Here is a 16,663-nt window from a genome sequence, read left to right as displayed (position 1 = left end):
TTGTCTGAACAGCAGCCACTAATTGGACAATTGTAATGTATATAATGATATTATCTTATTATGTTTTGTACGTGCAGGGTTAGCTACTAGATGTGTCCTTTATAAGGAATCCAATTTTCTCCAAATGTGACAGGAATCTTTTAGTGGCCACGGTGCAACCCAGCCAGCCTTTTTGATGCTATATTCAAATTGTAACTGCATAATAAGTATTCATATACCCCCAAAAGAGTCGTACTAAATGCAGAAAAACGCCATATGCGTACCAATCTGAAGGCCTTATATGCACGTAGCTGCTGAAATAGATGATTTCTGTGAACAGTATGCACCTTGAATGCGATTACTTCTCGCATTAAAACGATTATTGAGAAAACATTTACAGATGCATATTCGACACAATCTTAGATTCTATACGATGTCAACAACTCGTATACGATTCCGGAACACTATATACGATTAACTATATTTTGTCGATAAAGAAGGTCAACATGTAAGAATTCTGATCGCAGTAGGCGTACGCGTCGGTTACGGATATTTTTTTTTCATTCCCGTCAATTTTTTCAACTACAAAATCGAAACTTTTTTTTCCAATTTTCCTTTAATTCTCGTGTATTTGCTTCATTTGTGCCGAGAAAAGATTGTGCAAAATTAGGCTTCCCGATTAAGAAATTTAATTTTAACGCGGATCATTTGGAAGACGTATCTCATCACTATCAATGTTTTTAACCTTCCATACAGTTTGTCGATTACAATCTACATCTAATCGTTATAAATTGAGCTTTGGTCATAATAACTGAAAGCACTCAGTGACAGCGCCGATGGTTGAGTGGTAGGCGTGACCGCCACTCATTCCAGTTCGCCTGGGCTCAATTCCAGCCGAGGTCGTTGAGATTTTTCTGAGGTGAAAAAATGTGTGGTCACGTCTTCCTTCGGAAGTGAAGTAAAGCCGTTGGTCCCCGGTCCATGAGTTGATGGTTCGATATCTCGACCAAGATAGTGGCGTCACCTCTCTGGCGTCGGTAAAGAAGAACTAGAATCCAACTTCTATACTTACTAACAAATATCCTCCTCCCGTGATACTTGTTGTGGAGTGCGCAGTAGTATATACGGTCTCCAGCAAAAGCAAGTATCGGACTAACTATTCCTCCCGCGATCTACGTTCGGGCCTGGCCGGCGTCGGTATTGATCAATAAACACTTTAAGGATTATCAGGAGTTGCACATTGTAAGATGTTTCGCTACTCCCAAGCATAATTATCTACAGACTCCCTGTGCAACTTCCAGATCGATGACGGAGTTGCAGCCAGGGGTGGTCGCACAAGCTCAAGCTCAAGCTAATAACTGATAGCACCCAGTAAAAGAGAAATAATCCCAGTTTTGAACTTACGAATATTTGTGAGAAAAACCAGCGTAAACCAAAAGTTATTACCGTTGCAGCTTGTATATAACAGTTAAGAAACGATTTAAAAACCATCGGTATCGAATCGTGTACCTATTCTAAAAATTCAGGTAGATTGTCACATTCTCCTCAGTAGCCAACTTTTAGGAAAACATTCAACTACAAGTAACGCCAATTTCCCCCTTACGATAACAACGTGATAAAAACTCGATTTCAAAACAACCCGCAACAAACAACCCCCCATATTGATCTTTATCTTGAGCTAACTTTCCACCGCCTTTGGCGAATTCCCATAGCGGAACTTCGATTAAACAACACTTTCACTCGAATCCCCGTCAATGAGAAGGCAGGCCTCCCAGATTTCCCAGAAAAAAAAAGTTCTCCCATTCGGTTCAAACCGAAAGGTGAAGGAAGGTGTTTCGCAACGTTCCAAAGCAGGTTCTATCTCCCTGTCTCTCTCTCTCCCTTTCATCCTGGCTTGTGCGGAATTGTGTTTAAACTACACGTGCACAGCAAATCGGCAAAGTTTTAAGGAATTTGCTCCCCGGTGTTGCCCTCGCACTATTGAATACGGGGTGGCTCTGGCTAGCTAGTCAACTTCTGAGTATGCGGTAAGCAAAAACGGACGACAACCGGAACCTAGACTGTTGGAGGTAAAACTTTTACGAAATTGGTTCTTGTAGGGTACATAGACGTGATGCGAAGCTTGAACTGACTGATTGCGCATCCGTTAGTCTGTGAACTGGTCGGGAAGCATAACGAGAGCAGTCAGTCGGTTAAGGAAAGCTTTTTCGTGTGATAAAATAAACATTGCCATCCGTGCCAGTTACACCGTCGAGTCGCCCAAGTGGCGGGTAGTGCTTCGACCGGATCCAAATGGGTTTCGAATTGGCCCTCTGGTGGAGGATTTTTTTTTCCTGAACAACGTCTCACAGGTACGGCGATGCATCGCAGGGTGTTTTTGGTTTGTTTCGATTATGTGGTTTTTTCGAAAGTTTAGAAATGTGTAGTCTGTTTTTAGTTTTTTTTTTGCCCGCTAGCTCGAACCTCTGCAACTAGCATGTTTACTCGGGTTTACTTGTAATTGTTGCAGTAGATTGTTTGTCTGGTTGGTCATTATGTTCTCCCAAAAGTTGAGGTTGGATATTGCAGTTTAAGGAGTCATTACTCGAATGGCAGTAATTTTTGGAGAGGTTTGCATAATGCTCAGGGCAGGCTTAAGATAACTCCGACCCCGGGACTCTTTTTATGTAATGGGCCCAATCTCAACAAAATTCAGATTTTCTCTATCATAAAATAATTCATTTATAGATGGCCGACTATCGCAATCCTTGAAATCAACCACTACTGTATTCATTATATGCACTTGAAAATTACTCAAACTCGATTCAGTCGTCGCTCATTGTAGGAATGGAAAATGCTGTTCTTCGTTACAGTGTTTGTCTTTTTCGAAAATTCTTTTACCGTAGATACTTTGTGGTATGGTTTTGACAGAAGTTTTTTGTACTCGTTTACCGAAATTATGTCCGGTGAGTGTATGAACGATGTAAGATTGACATTTAAGATTTACAAATAAATTCAGTTGCAGTTACTTCCGAGAATATCGTGTTGATGAGGCTCGTCTCTGAAATTTGAAATCGTTGTTGGTGTTTGTTAGCGAAACTAGACGATTTCTGATATCCGCCTAAAAGATGTCCATCAAATGATTCTGAATGCCACTTATTTGGACTATTTCGTGAATAGATGTGGTCATCAAATTGCTCATAGAGTACGTGGATAGCTGCGGCCGCCATAGTGCAAGTTGCACCGTTATTCAACCAAAAGGTGTCATTATTTCTGCTACGCAATTTTGTGAGGGAAAAATTGCCCTTGACAGTTTCATGTCAATGATTTTCTTATTTAAAAAAAATGCAAACCAAACAGTACCCCGTGCATACTTTTATCTATATCTTCTTGTAGATAGAACCACTTAGAATTTTTTTTTCGTTGGTTTAAATTTCTATTTTTTTTGCTTTATGTAGAGATTAAAACGATTTTGAAACTTTTTTTACATGATGTCTAAAAGCAATGAAAGAAAAATGATGCGAATAATACGTATTTCACACTTCATTCTTTCTTTACTGGATAATATCAAGTTCTTTAAAACCCTTGCGGTTCTTTAGTTTCCTAAATCGTTAATCGTCAAAATTACTCGAATCAATAAATATGAGCGGTATAACTCATTTCCGCTTTAGCCTTGCTTGATAGCGTATTTAATGATTTATTTATTTATTTGATAGAAAGATGAACGACCATTTTGTTTTTAGTAATGCGAGATGGCGTTTTGTCACGAGTTTCTTACAATACACCCAGGTTTTTTTCATGCGGGGGATACGTACCGCGTAAAAAACGCGGTAATTGGAAAATCCGCGTAAAAAACCGCGTTAATTGGAAAGTCCGCGTAAAAAAACCGCGCTAATTGGAAAATCCGCGTAAAAAACCGCATTAATTGGAAAATCCGCGTAAAAAAACCTCAGCAAAAGACTTAGAATATTTTTGGAAGTTTGTTTTTTGCGCGGATTTCGCAATTAACACGCCATCTAGAATTTTAAAATGACGCCAACCGTTTGTCTGCTACTCGTCAAAACCATTCCGAAAATACTTATGTTGATTGAGTTGTAGAGAATCTCGCTAAGCCGGAAGTCGCCATTTGGGATTTGAAAATGGCACCAAAAATCAATTTTCATGAAAAAAAAAACCTTTCGGGGAAGGTGCAGATTTATTTATTTCTGGCACCCATATTGGTTGGGTTATGGCGAGTTTCGCTAAACCGGAAGTCGCCATTTTTGATTTCAAAATGGCGCCAAAAATCAATTTCTGGTACCTACTCTTCAAGACCATTCCGAAAATACCCATATTGTTGGGGTGCGGGCCATAAGGAGTCTTCCAGACCCGTCTCTTCCATCTTTCCGAAAATCTTCTAAATCTTTTGCATTCAAAAAGACTTAGAATATTTTTGCAATAAACGCGTTAATTGCGAAATCCGCTCAAAATAAAAACTGCCAAAATTCTTCTAACTTCTTTGCATTTAAAAGGACTTAGAATTTTTTTTGCAGAAAAAAGTCAGTCTTTTGCATTTAAAAGGACTTAGAATATTTTTGCAAAAACCGCGGTAATTAGAAAATCCGCGTAAAAAAACTTCGTAAAAAACTGCATAAAAAACCTGGGTGTAATATTTTATTGCGACTAATATTATTGTAAGAAACCCGTGACCAAACGCCATCTATCATTACTTTTTTTATTTATTTGCAAACGTAAATCATTACATCGGCCCTAAAAATGCTGTCCTAATCGGGGAACTCCTAAGTAATATCATAAACCTTGTCTTTTTCATATTACACGATAAATGGATGTCTATCGGGTTTGTCACTCGATCGAAAAGTGATGGCCGCATTCGCTGTGTGGTTAAGGGTTTGTTAGGTACAAAATTATATAAAAATATTGGAAATTGGTGGAATAAATATGATTGCCCGCTGCGAGCTTTCTACGAAGAAGTATCTTGTCTACGTACCTGTCAGGAAGGTAGAGATTGATGGTGTAGTCTCTGACGTGGGTTGAAGTAAAAGGTTGAACCAATTGCTGAAATATACGATTGGCTCCTTCATGAACTGTTTTCTTCAGTCAGTTCAAATTTTGGATTGTAAGCGATTGCGTACAGCAAAAAATCGAGGAGCGTAAGACAACAACTTATTTTCCATCAGCGTCAGTTCGGGCTTTTTTTAGCTGGGTTCGTCTACCTGTGCTCCATTTTGTGTCGAATGAACTGCCGTTATTATAAATATTTGACCATACCGCAACGTATTGTAGAAACAAGGTATGATGTGAAAATGCGAAGATAATCATGAAATGGGATACGTAGATAGGATACTATGGGGAGACATATATCCCGCGTACAAATTATAGGAGCGAAGTACTGAGGCATTGTTTTAAAAAACGCTCCGAGAAGAAATGCTGAAGAGGGTTCCGCCACCGACCACGACTAAGGAGGACGCTCCGGTCGAACAAAATTCGCTGCCGCACGAAGTTGATTATCTACAAGACGCTTATTAGACCGGTGGTCCTCTACGGCCACGAGACCTGGACTATTCTCGTTGGGTGACTAACGCATCCTTGGAATTTTCGAACGAAAGGTGTTACCTACCATCTATGGTGGCGTGCTGATGGAAGACGGAACGTGGTGCAGGCGAATGAACCATGAGTTGCATCAGCTGCTGTGGTTGGTCTCATACTGCATGGAGGTACATAGAGTTTTTTACGCGAAAAAATCCTGACAGAACTTTTTGAACGTCAGATCGCACGAATATTTCCGAATATCCGTGACGCTAGAAACGCAAATGAAAAACATGATGAAATCTGAAAAAAAAAAAATAATCGCGGATATTGGTAGCGGTTCGTTGATGGATTAACGAAAGAAACAGCGATTCATCTGGTGGCTAGGCCCTACATGGTGAATTTGATTCAACTTTTGATCTGAATACATGGAATCAATAATCCTTTTTCGGCAGCTGCAGCATTCCACGTAGATCCATATTCAAACAGTAAACGTTTTGCGATGAAAATCTAATACTGTATATAAACGTAATGATTGTTCTTGAAACACACAAATTTATCTTACTGCAAAGGTGATCTTTCGCACTGTTCCATGTCGGGTAATGATAAGGCGGACACCCAGATTAGAATTGCAATGGGAAGACTGACTCGTTGATTAGAATAGTAATGAGAAGGCAGACACTTAGGCAGTAGAAGATGATATTTATGAAGGATCGTATAGCTTCAACGAGTTTATCAGCATTTCTTGTCAGAGGACGCTCGAAAATTGGCAAATTTCGTGGAACAATAAAAGCTTAGCAACTCCTAAGGTATCAGCAAGGCAATGGATGAGAGTCGTGGCTTCGTTCGGATAACATTTCCGATCATGACCAACCCTTATACATTAAATGCGCATCTCCGGCATATTGGGGTCGTGTGGAGTGGTCTCGGCGGTTGTGGTGACGATTATCGCGACATTAAACATGTTGTCTGGTCGTGCGGCTAGTATTCTAGCGCGAGATCTCCGTTAAACGATTTCCTTCGACCTCATTTCAGTTCTGACTATCCTAAGAGCAATGTGACTGAACTTACGGCGATTGTCGGTTGAGACTGTTATCGACGAATATGCTGGAAAGCTCCACGAACGAATCGAAGCTCGTCCAACAAGAAATAAGCTGAACGCAGTTTGGCAACTGATCCACGAGGCAGTCAGGACAATAGCCACAGAAGTGGTGGGCACCGCATTTGGGAAACGGCGAAGAAACTAGTTCAATACTGAGTGCCAAAGAGCGATATGGATGACAAAAATGAACGGCTGCTACAGGTCAGAACAGGTAACGATTTGGTGAAATGAGGGCAGCCGAAAAAAAAACTTCATCGCTGTAAGAGGCGTGGGTACGTCAGAAAGGTACTCCCAGAGGTAGAGTAAAGCTTTGCCAGGAACGATGCTCGACAATTTTACAAAACGACCATCAACATAAGGAGGAAGTGCACCCCAGAGCCGCCCTAGTAACAAGGTTTTATGGTGCTCTTGAAGCCCTTCTTGAAACTTAGAATGCACTTGTAGCGAGCTATAAAACTAGAAATGCTACTTGGCCGGTCATAATTAACGACCATGACTGTTGACAGATTGCGGGAGAGAAGCTGCCAGTATTAAGTTTCTATTGAACGGATAAACGAGTAAAGAAGACACTAAAAGAATGTAGCTTGGGAATACCGGATCAACAGTCGATCCACCCGCTCTCGACGAACTTTGTAAGGTTATTTGTAAGCTGAAAACGGTAAGGCCGTTGGGATGGATCCGTTTCCGGTCGAACATTTAAAAGTCTGAAGTAATCGGTTGTACAAAGCAATCCACTGCGTGTTCGGGATGATCTGCATCGAAGAATAATTGCCTCGGGATTGATTCGATGGCCTCATATGCTCTTTTTTGAAGAAGGGTACTTTCTCGTGTTTTGATTAACAGACTGGTCCTGTTGGCTTAATACTTTGTTGGTGAATACCAAAACGTGTTTCGTGATAGACGACACACTGCAACAAATTCTAGACAAATTCCAGGAATACAACTTTCGGACTCATCATCTGTTAGTGGATTTCAAGGCAGCGTACGGTACAGTAAAACGAAACCAATTGTGACAAATAATGCTTGAACACGATTTTAAAATAAAACAGATTACTCCCCTCATTTTGACGCTGAATAGGTCAGAATTGCCGGAAAGACATACAACTCGTTTGTGACGTCAGAAAGGTTGAAGCAGGGTGATGTACTCTGTAATCCATTATTCAGCATAGCACTCGAAGGTGCAATACGAAGTTCTGATGTGCGAAGAAACGGAACGATCATCACGACACCTACCATGCTTGTTGGCTTCACAGACGACATCGTTATCATTGAGATTGATCGCAGAGTAGTGGAAGAGGCATTCGTACCTTTCCAAAAGGAGATTGCTACGATCGGACTGACGAGACAAAGTTCGGGGTAGCTGATAGAAAGCGGATTGTCCGAACAGTATTGACGTTGTTGTTCACGGTATAATGACGTAAAATAATAGTATTTTGCATCAATTTTAAAATCAGAATTTAATTTTTTTTCTTGATACTAAAAATATTAACAAGTATGTCAAATTACGCGGAAAACTTTCACCTTCATTACTCTGTAATGACAAAATTTAATTTTTGTTGCAATCTGGAGATCTGAAATTTTTGTTACGATACGCTCGGCTCACTTCAATGCTACCCGCGAGAACTTACGTATTGATCACGCCGCACGTAAACTCGATGTTAGTCGCGAAGCAAAAAAAATCCGTTTTTATGCTACCCTCTTCGTAGCCTCAAAGCGCCAAATTTTCTATAGTTTAAGTAGTCAACCAAAGTCACGTAGCCTACAGAAGCGCACAAAATTCCCACTGTACAGATCGCTGATACTCCCTGTCTTACAGGATACTTCAAGCATCATTCGTCATAATATTTCGCGCCATGAAAAGAAGTGTTTGCGTGCAATGGCAAATTGCGTGCGAAAGAACTGAAGGACAGTCGAGCTGCCGCTGATGCTTTAATACGATTTCCTTAGCTTCGCTAGTGCGACTGCCGGAAGGTTAATAGGGAAAAAATCTACCAAAGCATTTTTCACACTTAACTGACGGCGCCGGTGGTTGAGTGGTAAGCGTGACCGCCACTCATTCCAGTTGTCCTGGGTTCAATTCTAGCCAAGGTCGTTGAGATTTTCCTGGGGTGAAAAATCTGTGTTCACGTCTTTCTTCGGAAGGGAAGTAAAGCCGTTAGTCCCCGGTCCATGAGTTGATGGTTCGATAATCTAGTCCAGATAGTAGAGTCACCTCTCACCTCTCACCGTCGGTAAAGAAGAAGTAGAATCCAACTTCTATACTTACTGACAAATTCCTCCTCCCGTGATACTTGTGGAGTGCGCAGTAGTATATACGGCCTCTAGCAAAAGTAAGTTTCGGACTAACATCCCTTCCCTTTCCTTCTGCGATCTACGTTCGGGTCTGGCCGGCGGCGGTATTGATCAATAAACACTTTAAGGATTACCAGGAGTTGCACATTGAAAGATGTTTCGCTACTCCCAGGCATAATTATCTACTGATTCCCTGTGCAACTTCAGCTAGTCCAAATCGATAACGAAGTAGCAACCAGGGGTGGTCGCACAAGCTCAAGCTTAACTGTTCTTTTACTGCACTGTTAATCTAAAATTGCCCAGTTGTTTATAAATAAAAGGTCGTACGTAAATCTGTTGTATGATCCAATACTAAAGAATTCTTCAAGCCAATCTCGCGTGAAACTGTCTTCAATTATTCGAAAAATTGTCGTGATGGTAAAAAGCCGGAACATAAAGAGAAACGCGGTCTCCCATCAAGAACTAAGAGACAGAACTAAGAAAGATGAATACGCTGCCATCTGCCAAAAATAAGGCTAGACGACCAACACGCAAATTGACACGAAAGTTTGAAGTTCAACTGCCCACTGTATTTTGAAGAAAACCAACGTAATTCATCGTACACATAAGAAAGATCCAAAATATGCAGCGAATTAATTGGAAAAAATACCAATTTGCTGCCATACACTTCACCGTAAACACTGTACGATTGGACAATTCATCGTTTTGGATGAAGAATTGTACTTTATATTTTCACACCATAAATTAAGTGGAATCGATGGTTATTATACTGGCAACATCGAAGCAATGCCTAACTATGCCGACAAATCGAAACTCGAAACCGAAAGGTGTTGGCGTGGGCAATTTCATTCTTGAGAAAGGCCTTTCCGTGCCACTGATCCGTCCAAACAAGGCTAAAGCGGTCAGTTAATGCAGATGTTTAGATTAGTAAATGCTAGCCGAAATTGAAGCAATTCATCATCGAAAAATGTCACGCTTCTTAAGAAATTTGAATTTTGGATGGATCTTCCACAAGCTGTTTTCATTGTGCGAATTATAATTGGCACATTCTCTGAATAAACAAAAAATACTATTTGATCCGTAAAAGGACAATCCTGCAAACGTGCCGCATGCACGTCAAATCGAAATTTTTTGAACTGTTATCAAACGTGCAGTGTACGACAAGGGGCAGCTGGTAGCTTCTACTCCTTCGTTTTGCGACATGTATTTTGCAATTGTCTCACGGTGGTAGAAACCTCTATTCTGTCGTCTTTCATGTACACGCTAATCTTAAATCCAAGACTTCCAACCAAGTGTTTTGGATTGTTCTGCCAAACGCAATTTTTCTATTAGGTTAACGTATTTAACGATATAGGTATGCTTTGGCGTAGGTGATGAAACTGAATAGAGGTGACCTACATATGTGCCTTCCGTGAATTTTCCATCTCTTCCAACAATCGGTCGAATAGCTTCGAAGTCCCGTTGTTCTTGAAACCATGCAATACCCAAGTAGCATTTCTAGTTTTATAGCATACTACAAGTGCGGTCTAAGTTTTACGGAAGGCTTCAAGACTACCATAAAACCTCAATTGCAACTAGGGTATAGATCGAGCGACTAGCAGTTGTTTTCCACAATTGCTCCCTTGTTGATCTGATGTGGGTTGAAATAGAAAATAGACTAAACATACAGATAGTTTATCAGATGGGACATAATGAGAAAAACGATTGCTGCAATAGTCAATATTAAATAGTTTCAACAAGTTTCAAGAAACAGTTACCCTGATTGCTTATGATGAGCAAAACATTAAATAATGAGATGCTTCAGTATAAAAGTTTCTGAATTTTCGGTATTTTCTATTTTCCTCCAGTTCTGTACAATTCCACGACAGTGTCAAGCATGCGTTTGACTGACCCCTTCCCATCGCTCATTACAATTGGCAAGCCCTCGCTTTGCATCCAAACAACATATGTCCCCTACGAATATCAGGTTGCAATGAACAAATATCGGATACCATCAAAGTTAAAGTATCGTCAATGAATTTATAAATCAAGATTACAGTCATGAAATGGTCCAACTCATGATGAAAGCATTTACGCAAAGGGGGGACTTCGGCCCAATGCAAAAAATCCTTTTTGTTATCCCTGGGATATGACGACGTTCCAGAAATAATGCTTGATGACCGCATTGGCGACAGAGGTCGTACCCTACTTCTGAAGAGAGATAATACTTTAATTTCCCCGGCACATACCGACGCTCGCGTTTTTTGTCGTCTGGTGTCTAAATTCCGATCACTGTCGCCAATGCGGTAATCATGTATTCTTTCTAGGACGTCATCATATCTCAGGGACATAGCATAAGGGTTTTATGCATTGCGCCGGAGTCCCAAGGGTTGCAGGTTCGAATTTTGCCTCTGGGGGACTTTTTCACATAAATGCTTTCGCTTAACTCATCAATTACCTTATTGCAGGAAATAAACTAATTTATGTTTAAAAATGAAGCTGCACTTGATGAAATGTCTCTATATTATTTCTTTCTCAGCAAACCATTGAATGTACCACATCGGCGTTAACAATTCGGTCGAGTAACCTAGTATGCAGCATCCTGACTCGCCTGCTGTCGATGCTCTGTATTACGTCAGGCGAGCAACAATTTTCACACACATTTAAAGCGATTGCTTTTCCTTCCTTCCTGTGGAAACTTATCTCTTCATCAGCATCATAACTTCGCTCATCACGAACATCATAATCAATACAGCTAATGTGGCGGCAGCATAGCATCGGAACGAAGTGCTTTACTGCCACAGAACAGGACGGCAAAACTTTCACCCTACGTTCTTCGTTCGCTGCCGTGGTGCTTCTTCTATTCTCTCTATCTCGCAAGCTTCAACAATGATTCGCATCAGAATCTACTCCCGGCGGTAGACTTTGGTTTTCGTTTCCTCCGTGCACAGTGCGGAATCCATTGGAGAGGCAAAATATAACTAATAACTAAACTTTTCCACCTGGCTTTCTTCCTCGTCGTTCGAAAATTTTTCTACCTTATGATAATGCTATCATCATAAGCATCATCATCATCATTTGAAGCACCATAGCGAAGACCAACCGAGCAGCTTCTTTCTTCCTATCTCTCTCTCTCTCACGCTCTCACCATATCAACTGCTCTAACGGTGGCGAGACCGTTGAACACCGGGAGATTTTGATAATGAGGATGCGAAGATCTTAGGGATTTCACACGTCGTCAATCTGTATCTGAGTTCCGTCGCGTCGAACGAACGAACGAACACGACCACGAGTGATGCCGCCGAGCGAGCGCCAAACGACGCCAACACGTGAGAAAATTAATTTCGCCCCTGTGTCGTCGGCCGGAATCCCTGTTTACGACCACAATCATCTCGGCAGGTGGGCCGGTGGAAATCGTTTTTTCTTCTTCTTCTGTTGATGGAGCTCGTTTTTTGGAGGTCAGACCTTTTCACGGCTGACCGTCGATTGTTCGATAATCACGAGAACCGTTAAAAGCGGCTGAATTTTGGTGAGATTGTTGGTGGTTTGGAATTTATACGATGCTTGAAATGTTATAAACTTTGATCGAAAAAACTTACTGTAAGGTGGACAATAAACTTTCTGGTGGCCATCGGGCGTAGCAGAAACGACTTTAAGCATCAGCGGGTGCTCGTTTTGGAAGCCATTAACGCGACTTCCGGAGGGTTAATGGTAGGTAGGATACGCTGAGTAAGCCAAGTGAGAACGTCACGTGGCGAACTTCCTTTTTGTTGGTTACAACCCGAACGTACTGTTCTAAATACCAAGAAAAGTTTTTGTAAGAGTTACAGAAAAATGAACTATTTAGAAGAAACCTTCAAAGAATACAACTCTCTGGTCTAATAACTCTTAATTTATGGTGACTACTTAAAATTAGTTTTTAGCGTTTCGGATTCTCCTCATCAGTAACTAGCACCATCTTGGTGTCAATTAGATGATAAATCTAAACTACCACAAAAACTAGCACTAGTTAGACGCTCAAACTTTTGGAATTTAGGATTGAGCGTCAAGCTAGTGCTAATTTTGGTGGTAGTTCAGATTCATCATCTAATTGGCACCAAGATTGTGCCAGTTACTGATGAGGTGAATCCGAAATGCTAAAAACTATTTTTAAGTTAGTTATTGTATCTTATTTTTTGCATAGTGCCAGGCGTTTTGAGTCGCAAACCAAAAAAAAAAAACCGTTTCGGATTCCGCTTTCTCATAAGCAAACCAGAGCTTCTGTGCTTGTCTTCCGAGATATTACTCGGAACATGACAGTTGCTTAGTTCATGCAAGACGTATGACTTTTTGTATTTGGGATTGAGCGCCTAACTGGTGCTAATTTTGGTGCTAGTTTAGATTTATCAAAGGTGGTTGTACAAAGACTAAGGGGTCATTTTGTTGAATGCAGGTGGGTTTGAATCCCCAAGATTTGCCCCAAGAAAGACATTGGCCGTAGGTCCTGCAAGTTTTCCTGATTCTGCAATCGCTGTGAACTGTCCAATTATGTTTTGAGTCCAGAATTACCTCAACGTACTTAATTTGATCTGCTACAATAATACAATAATCAATGAACTGCAACGGACGAACTCCGTTAGTAATCCTTCGTTGCGTGCAAGGCACCATTGACGTTTCATTTGGATTAAATGATAACGCCATTGAAACGCCAATGCTCATTAAGTGTTCTCAACAAGCCGTCGGTGAAAAGGTTCCATAAAAGTGGTGACAGCAAACCACCTTGAGGACATCCGCAGATACTCCATTTCCTTATCTCTACTTATCTTAGCGATGACCACAGATGTCGGTTGCTAAGCATCGCGTGTATCCAGCTCGTGTTAAATGAAGGTACTCCATGACCTCATAAGTAACGCGACCACTTTTGGGAATCAATTATTTCCTGCCGCGCTAACGAAATGTATCCTGTTGAAAGATTACATTAAGAACTTTTTAAAAAATATGTTTGAAGTGTTCACATCCTCTTTGAAGCAGAACTGGAATTATCCCATCTACAATCGCCCAGTTGATCGATTCGGTTGTCAAAGTTCTATAAAAAATGCGCAAAATTCAAAACTACCGGAAAAGAATGCAAGGGCCTCGTACGGCCTGGAAAGTGTGTGTCAAAAAGACAGATGAGTACTACATCTTCGTCAAACGAATAATCACCATTACCAGTTCTAGTTGAGATTTGAGGCATTCGTTCCAACCACTTCGCTTAGAGGATCTAAAACCATTTCTGTATGATTTGCGAGTTAGCTTAAATGCCTCCGACCCGTCCTTACGTCTGCGATTCCAAGCTCTTCTACATTCTACAACTTTTTGAGTCGACAAGCTGGATATTCCACCAAAGGGATTCCTCTAGAAGCACGCGTAACTTGAAGCGAACAAGCCTCTTGGAATGCTGCTGCTATGAGTGAGTTTGTTTTATCCACGACCTCATCCAAGTCACTGAGAGATCCAATCATTGGAAAATACCCATGAAACCAAATCACCCAGCCTAAATTTTACAAATTTTTGCAAATTTTACAAATTTTTGCAAATTTTATAAATTTTCGGAAATTTTATAAATTTTCGGCAACTGCAAATTTTCGTAAATTTTACAAATTTTCTTAAATTTTACAAATTTTCGTAAATTTAACAAATTTTCGTATATTTTACAAATTTACGTAAATTTTACAAATTTTCGCAAAATTTACAAATTTTTGTAAATTTTACAAATTTTTGTAAATTTTACAAATTTTTGTAAATTTTACAAATTTTTGTAAATTTTACAAATTTTCGTAAATTTTACAAATTTTTGTAAATTTTACAAATTTTCGTAAATTTTACAAATTTTCGTAAATTTTACAAATTTCCGTAAATTTTACAAATTTCCGTAAATTTTACAAATTTTCGTAAATTTTACAAATTTTCGTAAATTTTACAAATTTTCGTAAATTTTACGAATTTTCGTAAATTTTACTAATTTTTGTAAATTTTACTAATTTTTGTAAATTTTACTAATTTTTGTAAATTTTACAAATTTTCGTAAATTTTGCAAATTTTCGTAAATTTTACAAATTTTCGTAAATTTTACAAATTTGTGTAATTTTACAAATTTTTGTAAATTTTACAAATGTCACAAATTTTACAAATTTTCGTAAATTTTACAAATTTTCGTAAATTTTACAAATTTTCGTAAATTTTACAAATTTTCGTAAATTTTACAAATTTTCGTAAATTTTGCAAATTTTCGTAAATTTTACAAATTTTCGTAAATTTTACAAATTTTCGTAAATTTTGCAAATTTTCGTAAATTTTACAAATTTTCGTAAATTTTACAAATTTTCGTAAATTTTACAAATTTTTGTAAATTTTATAAATTTTCGTAAATTTTACAAATTTTCGTAAATTTTACAAATTTTCGTAAATTTTACAAATTTTCGTGAATTTTACAAATTTTCGTAAATTTTACACATTTTCGTAAATTTTACACATTTTCGCTAATTTTACAAATTTTCGTAAATTTTACAAATTTTCGTAAATTTTACAAATTTTCGTAAATTTTACAAATTTTCGTAAATTTTACAAATTTTCGTAAATTTTACAAATTTTTGTAAATTTTACAAATTTTCGTAAATTTTACAAATTTTCGTAAATTTTACAAATTTTCGTAAATTTTACAAATTTTCGTAAATTTCACAAATTTTCGAAAATTTTACAAATTTTCGTAAATTTTACAAATTTTCGTAAATTTTTCAAATTTTCGTAAATTTTTCAAATTTTCGTAAATTTTTCAAATTTTCGTAAATTTTTCAAATTTTCGTAAATTTTTCAAATTTTCGTAAATTTTTCAAATTTTCGTAAATTTTTCAAATTTTCGTAAATTTTTCAAATTTTCGTAAATTTTTCAAATTTTCGTAAATTTTTCGTAAATTTTTCAAATTTTCGTAAATTTTTCAAATTTTCGTAAATTTTTCAAATTTTCGTAAATTTTTCAAATTTTCGTAAATTTTTCAAATTTTCGTAAATTTTTCAAATTTTCGTAAATTTTTCAAATTTTCGTAAATTTTTCAAATTTTCGTAAATTTTTCAAATTTTCGTAATATTTTCAAATTTTCGTAAATTTTTCAAATTTTCGTAAATTTTTCAAATTTTCGTAAATTTTTCAAATTTTCGTAAATTTTTCGAATTTTCGTAAATTTTTCAAATTTTCGTAAATTTTACAAGTTTTCGTAAATTTTACAAATTTTTGTAATTATTACAAATTTTCGTAAATTTGACCAATTTTAGTAAATTTTTCTAATTTTTGGGAATTTTGCAAATTTTTGTTATTTTTAGAAATTTTTGGAAATTTTACAATTTTTTTATAAATTTTACAATTTTTTGTAAATTACAATTTTTTGTAAATATTGCATTTTTTTGCAAATTTTACAATTTTTTGTAAATTTTACAATTTTTTGTAAATTTTACAATTTTTTGTAAATTTTACAATTTTTTGTAAATTTTACAATTTTTTGTAAATTTTACAATTTTTTGTAAATTTTACAAATTTTTGTAAATTATAAATTTTTTTGTAAATTTTACAAATTTTCGTAAATTTTAGAAATTTTAGTAATACTTCCAAATTTCACAAATTTTTGTAAATTTTCGTAATAATCACAAATTTTACAAATTTTCGCATATTTCACAAATTATTGTAAATTTTAAAAATGTTCGTAAATTTCAGTTTTATAAATTTTACAAATTCTCGTGAATTTTACAAATTTTATTAAAGTTCACAAATTTTCGTAAATTTTACAAACCGCA

At 37.5% G+C, this 16,663-nt stretch overlaps 1 protein-coding gene across 1 annotated transcript in view; it reads left to right on the top strand.

Moving 5' to 3' along the window:
* LOC131689747 (protein O-mannosyl-transferase Tmtc3-like) overlaps positions 1-16,663 on the top strand; it is a 731,596-nt gene that overhangs the window by 19,797 nt on the left and 695,136 nt on the right. The window lies entirely within an intron of this gene.

Source organism: Topomyia yanbarensis, chromosome 3 (genome assembly GCF_030247195.1).
Source record: "Topomyia yanbarensis strain Yona2022 chromosome 3, ASM3024719v1, whole genome shotgun sequence".
Taxonomy (NCBI): domain Eukaryota; kingdom Metazoa; phylum Arthropoda; class Insecta; order Diptera; family Culicidae; genus Topomyia; species Topomyia yanbarensis.
This window is presented reverse-complemented; position numbering and strand designations above follow the sequence as displayed.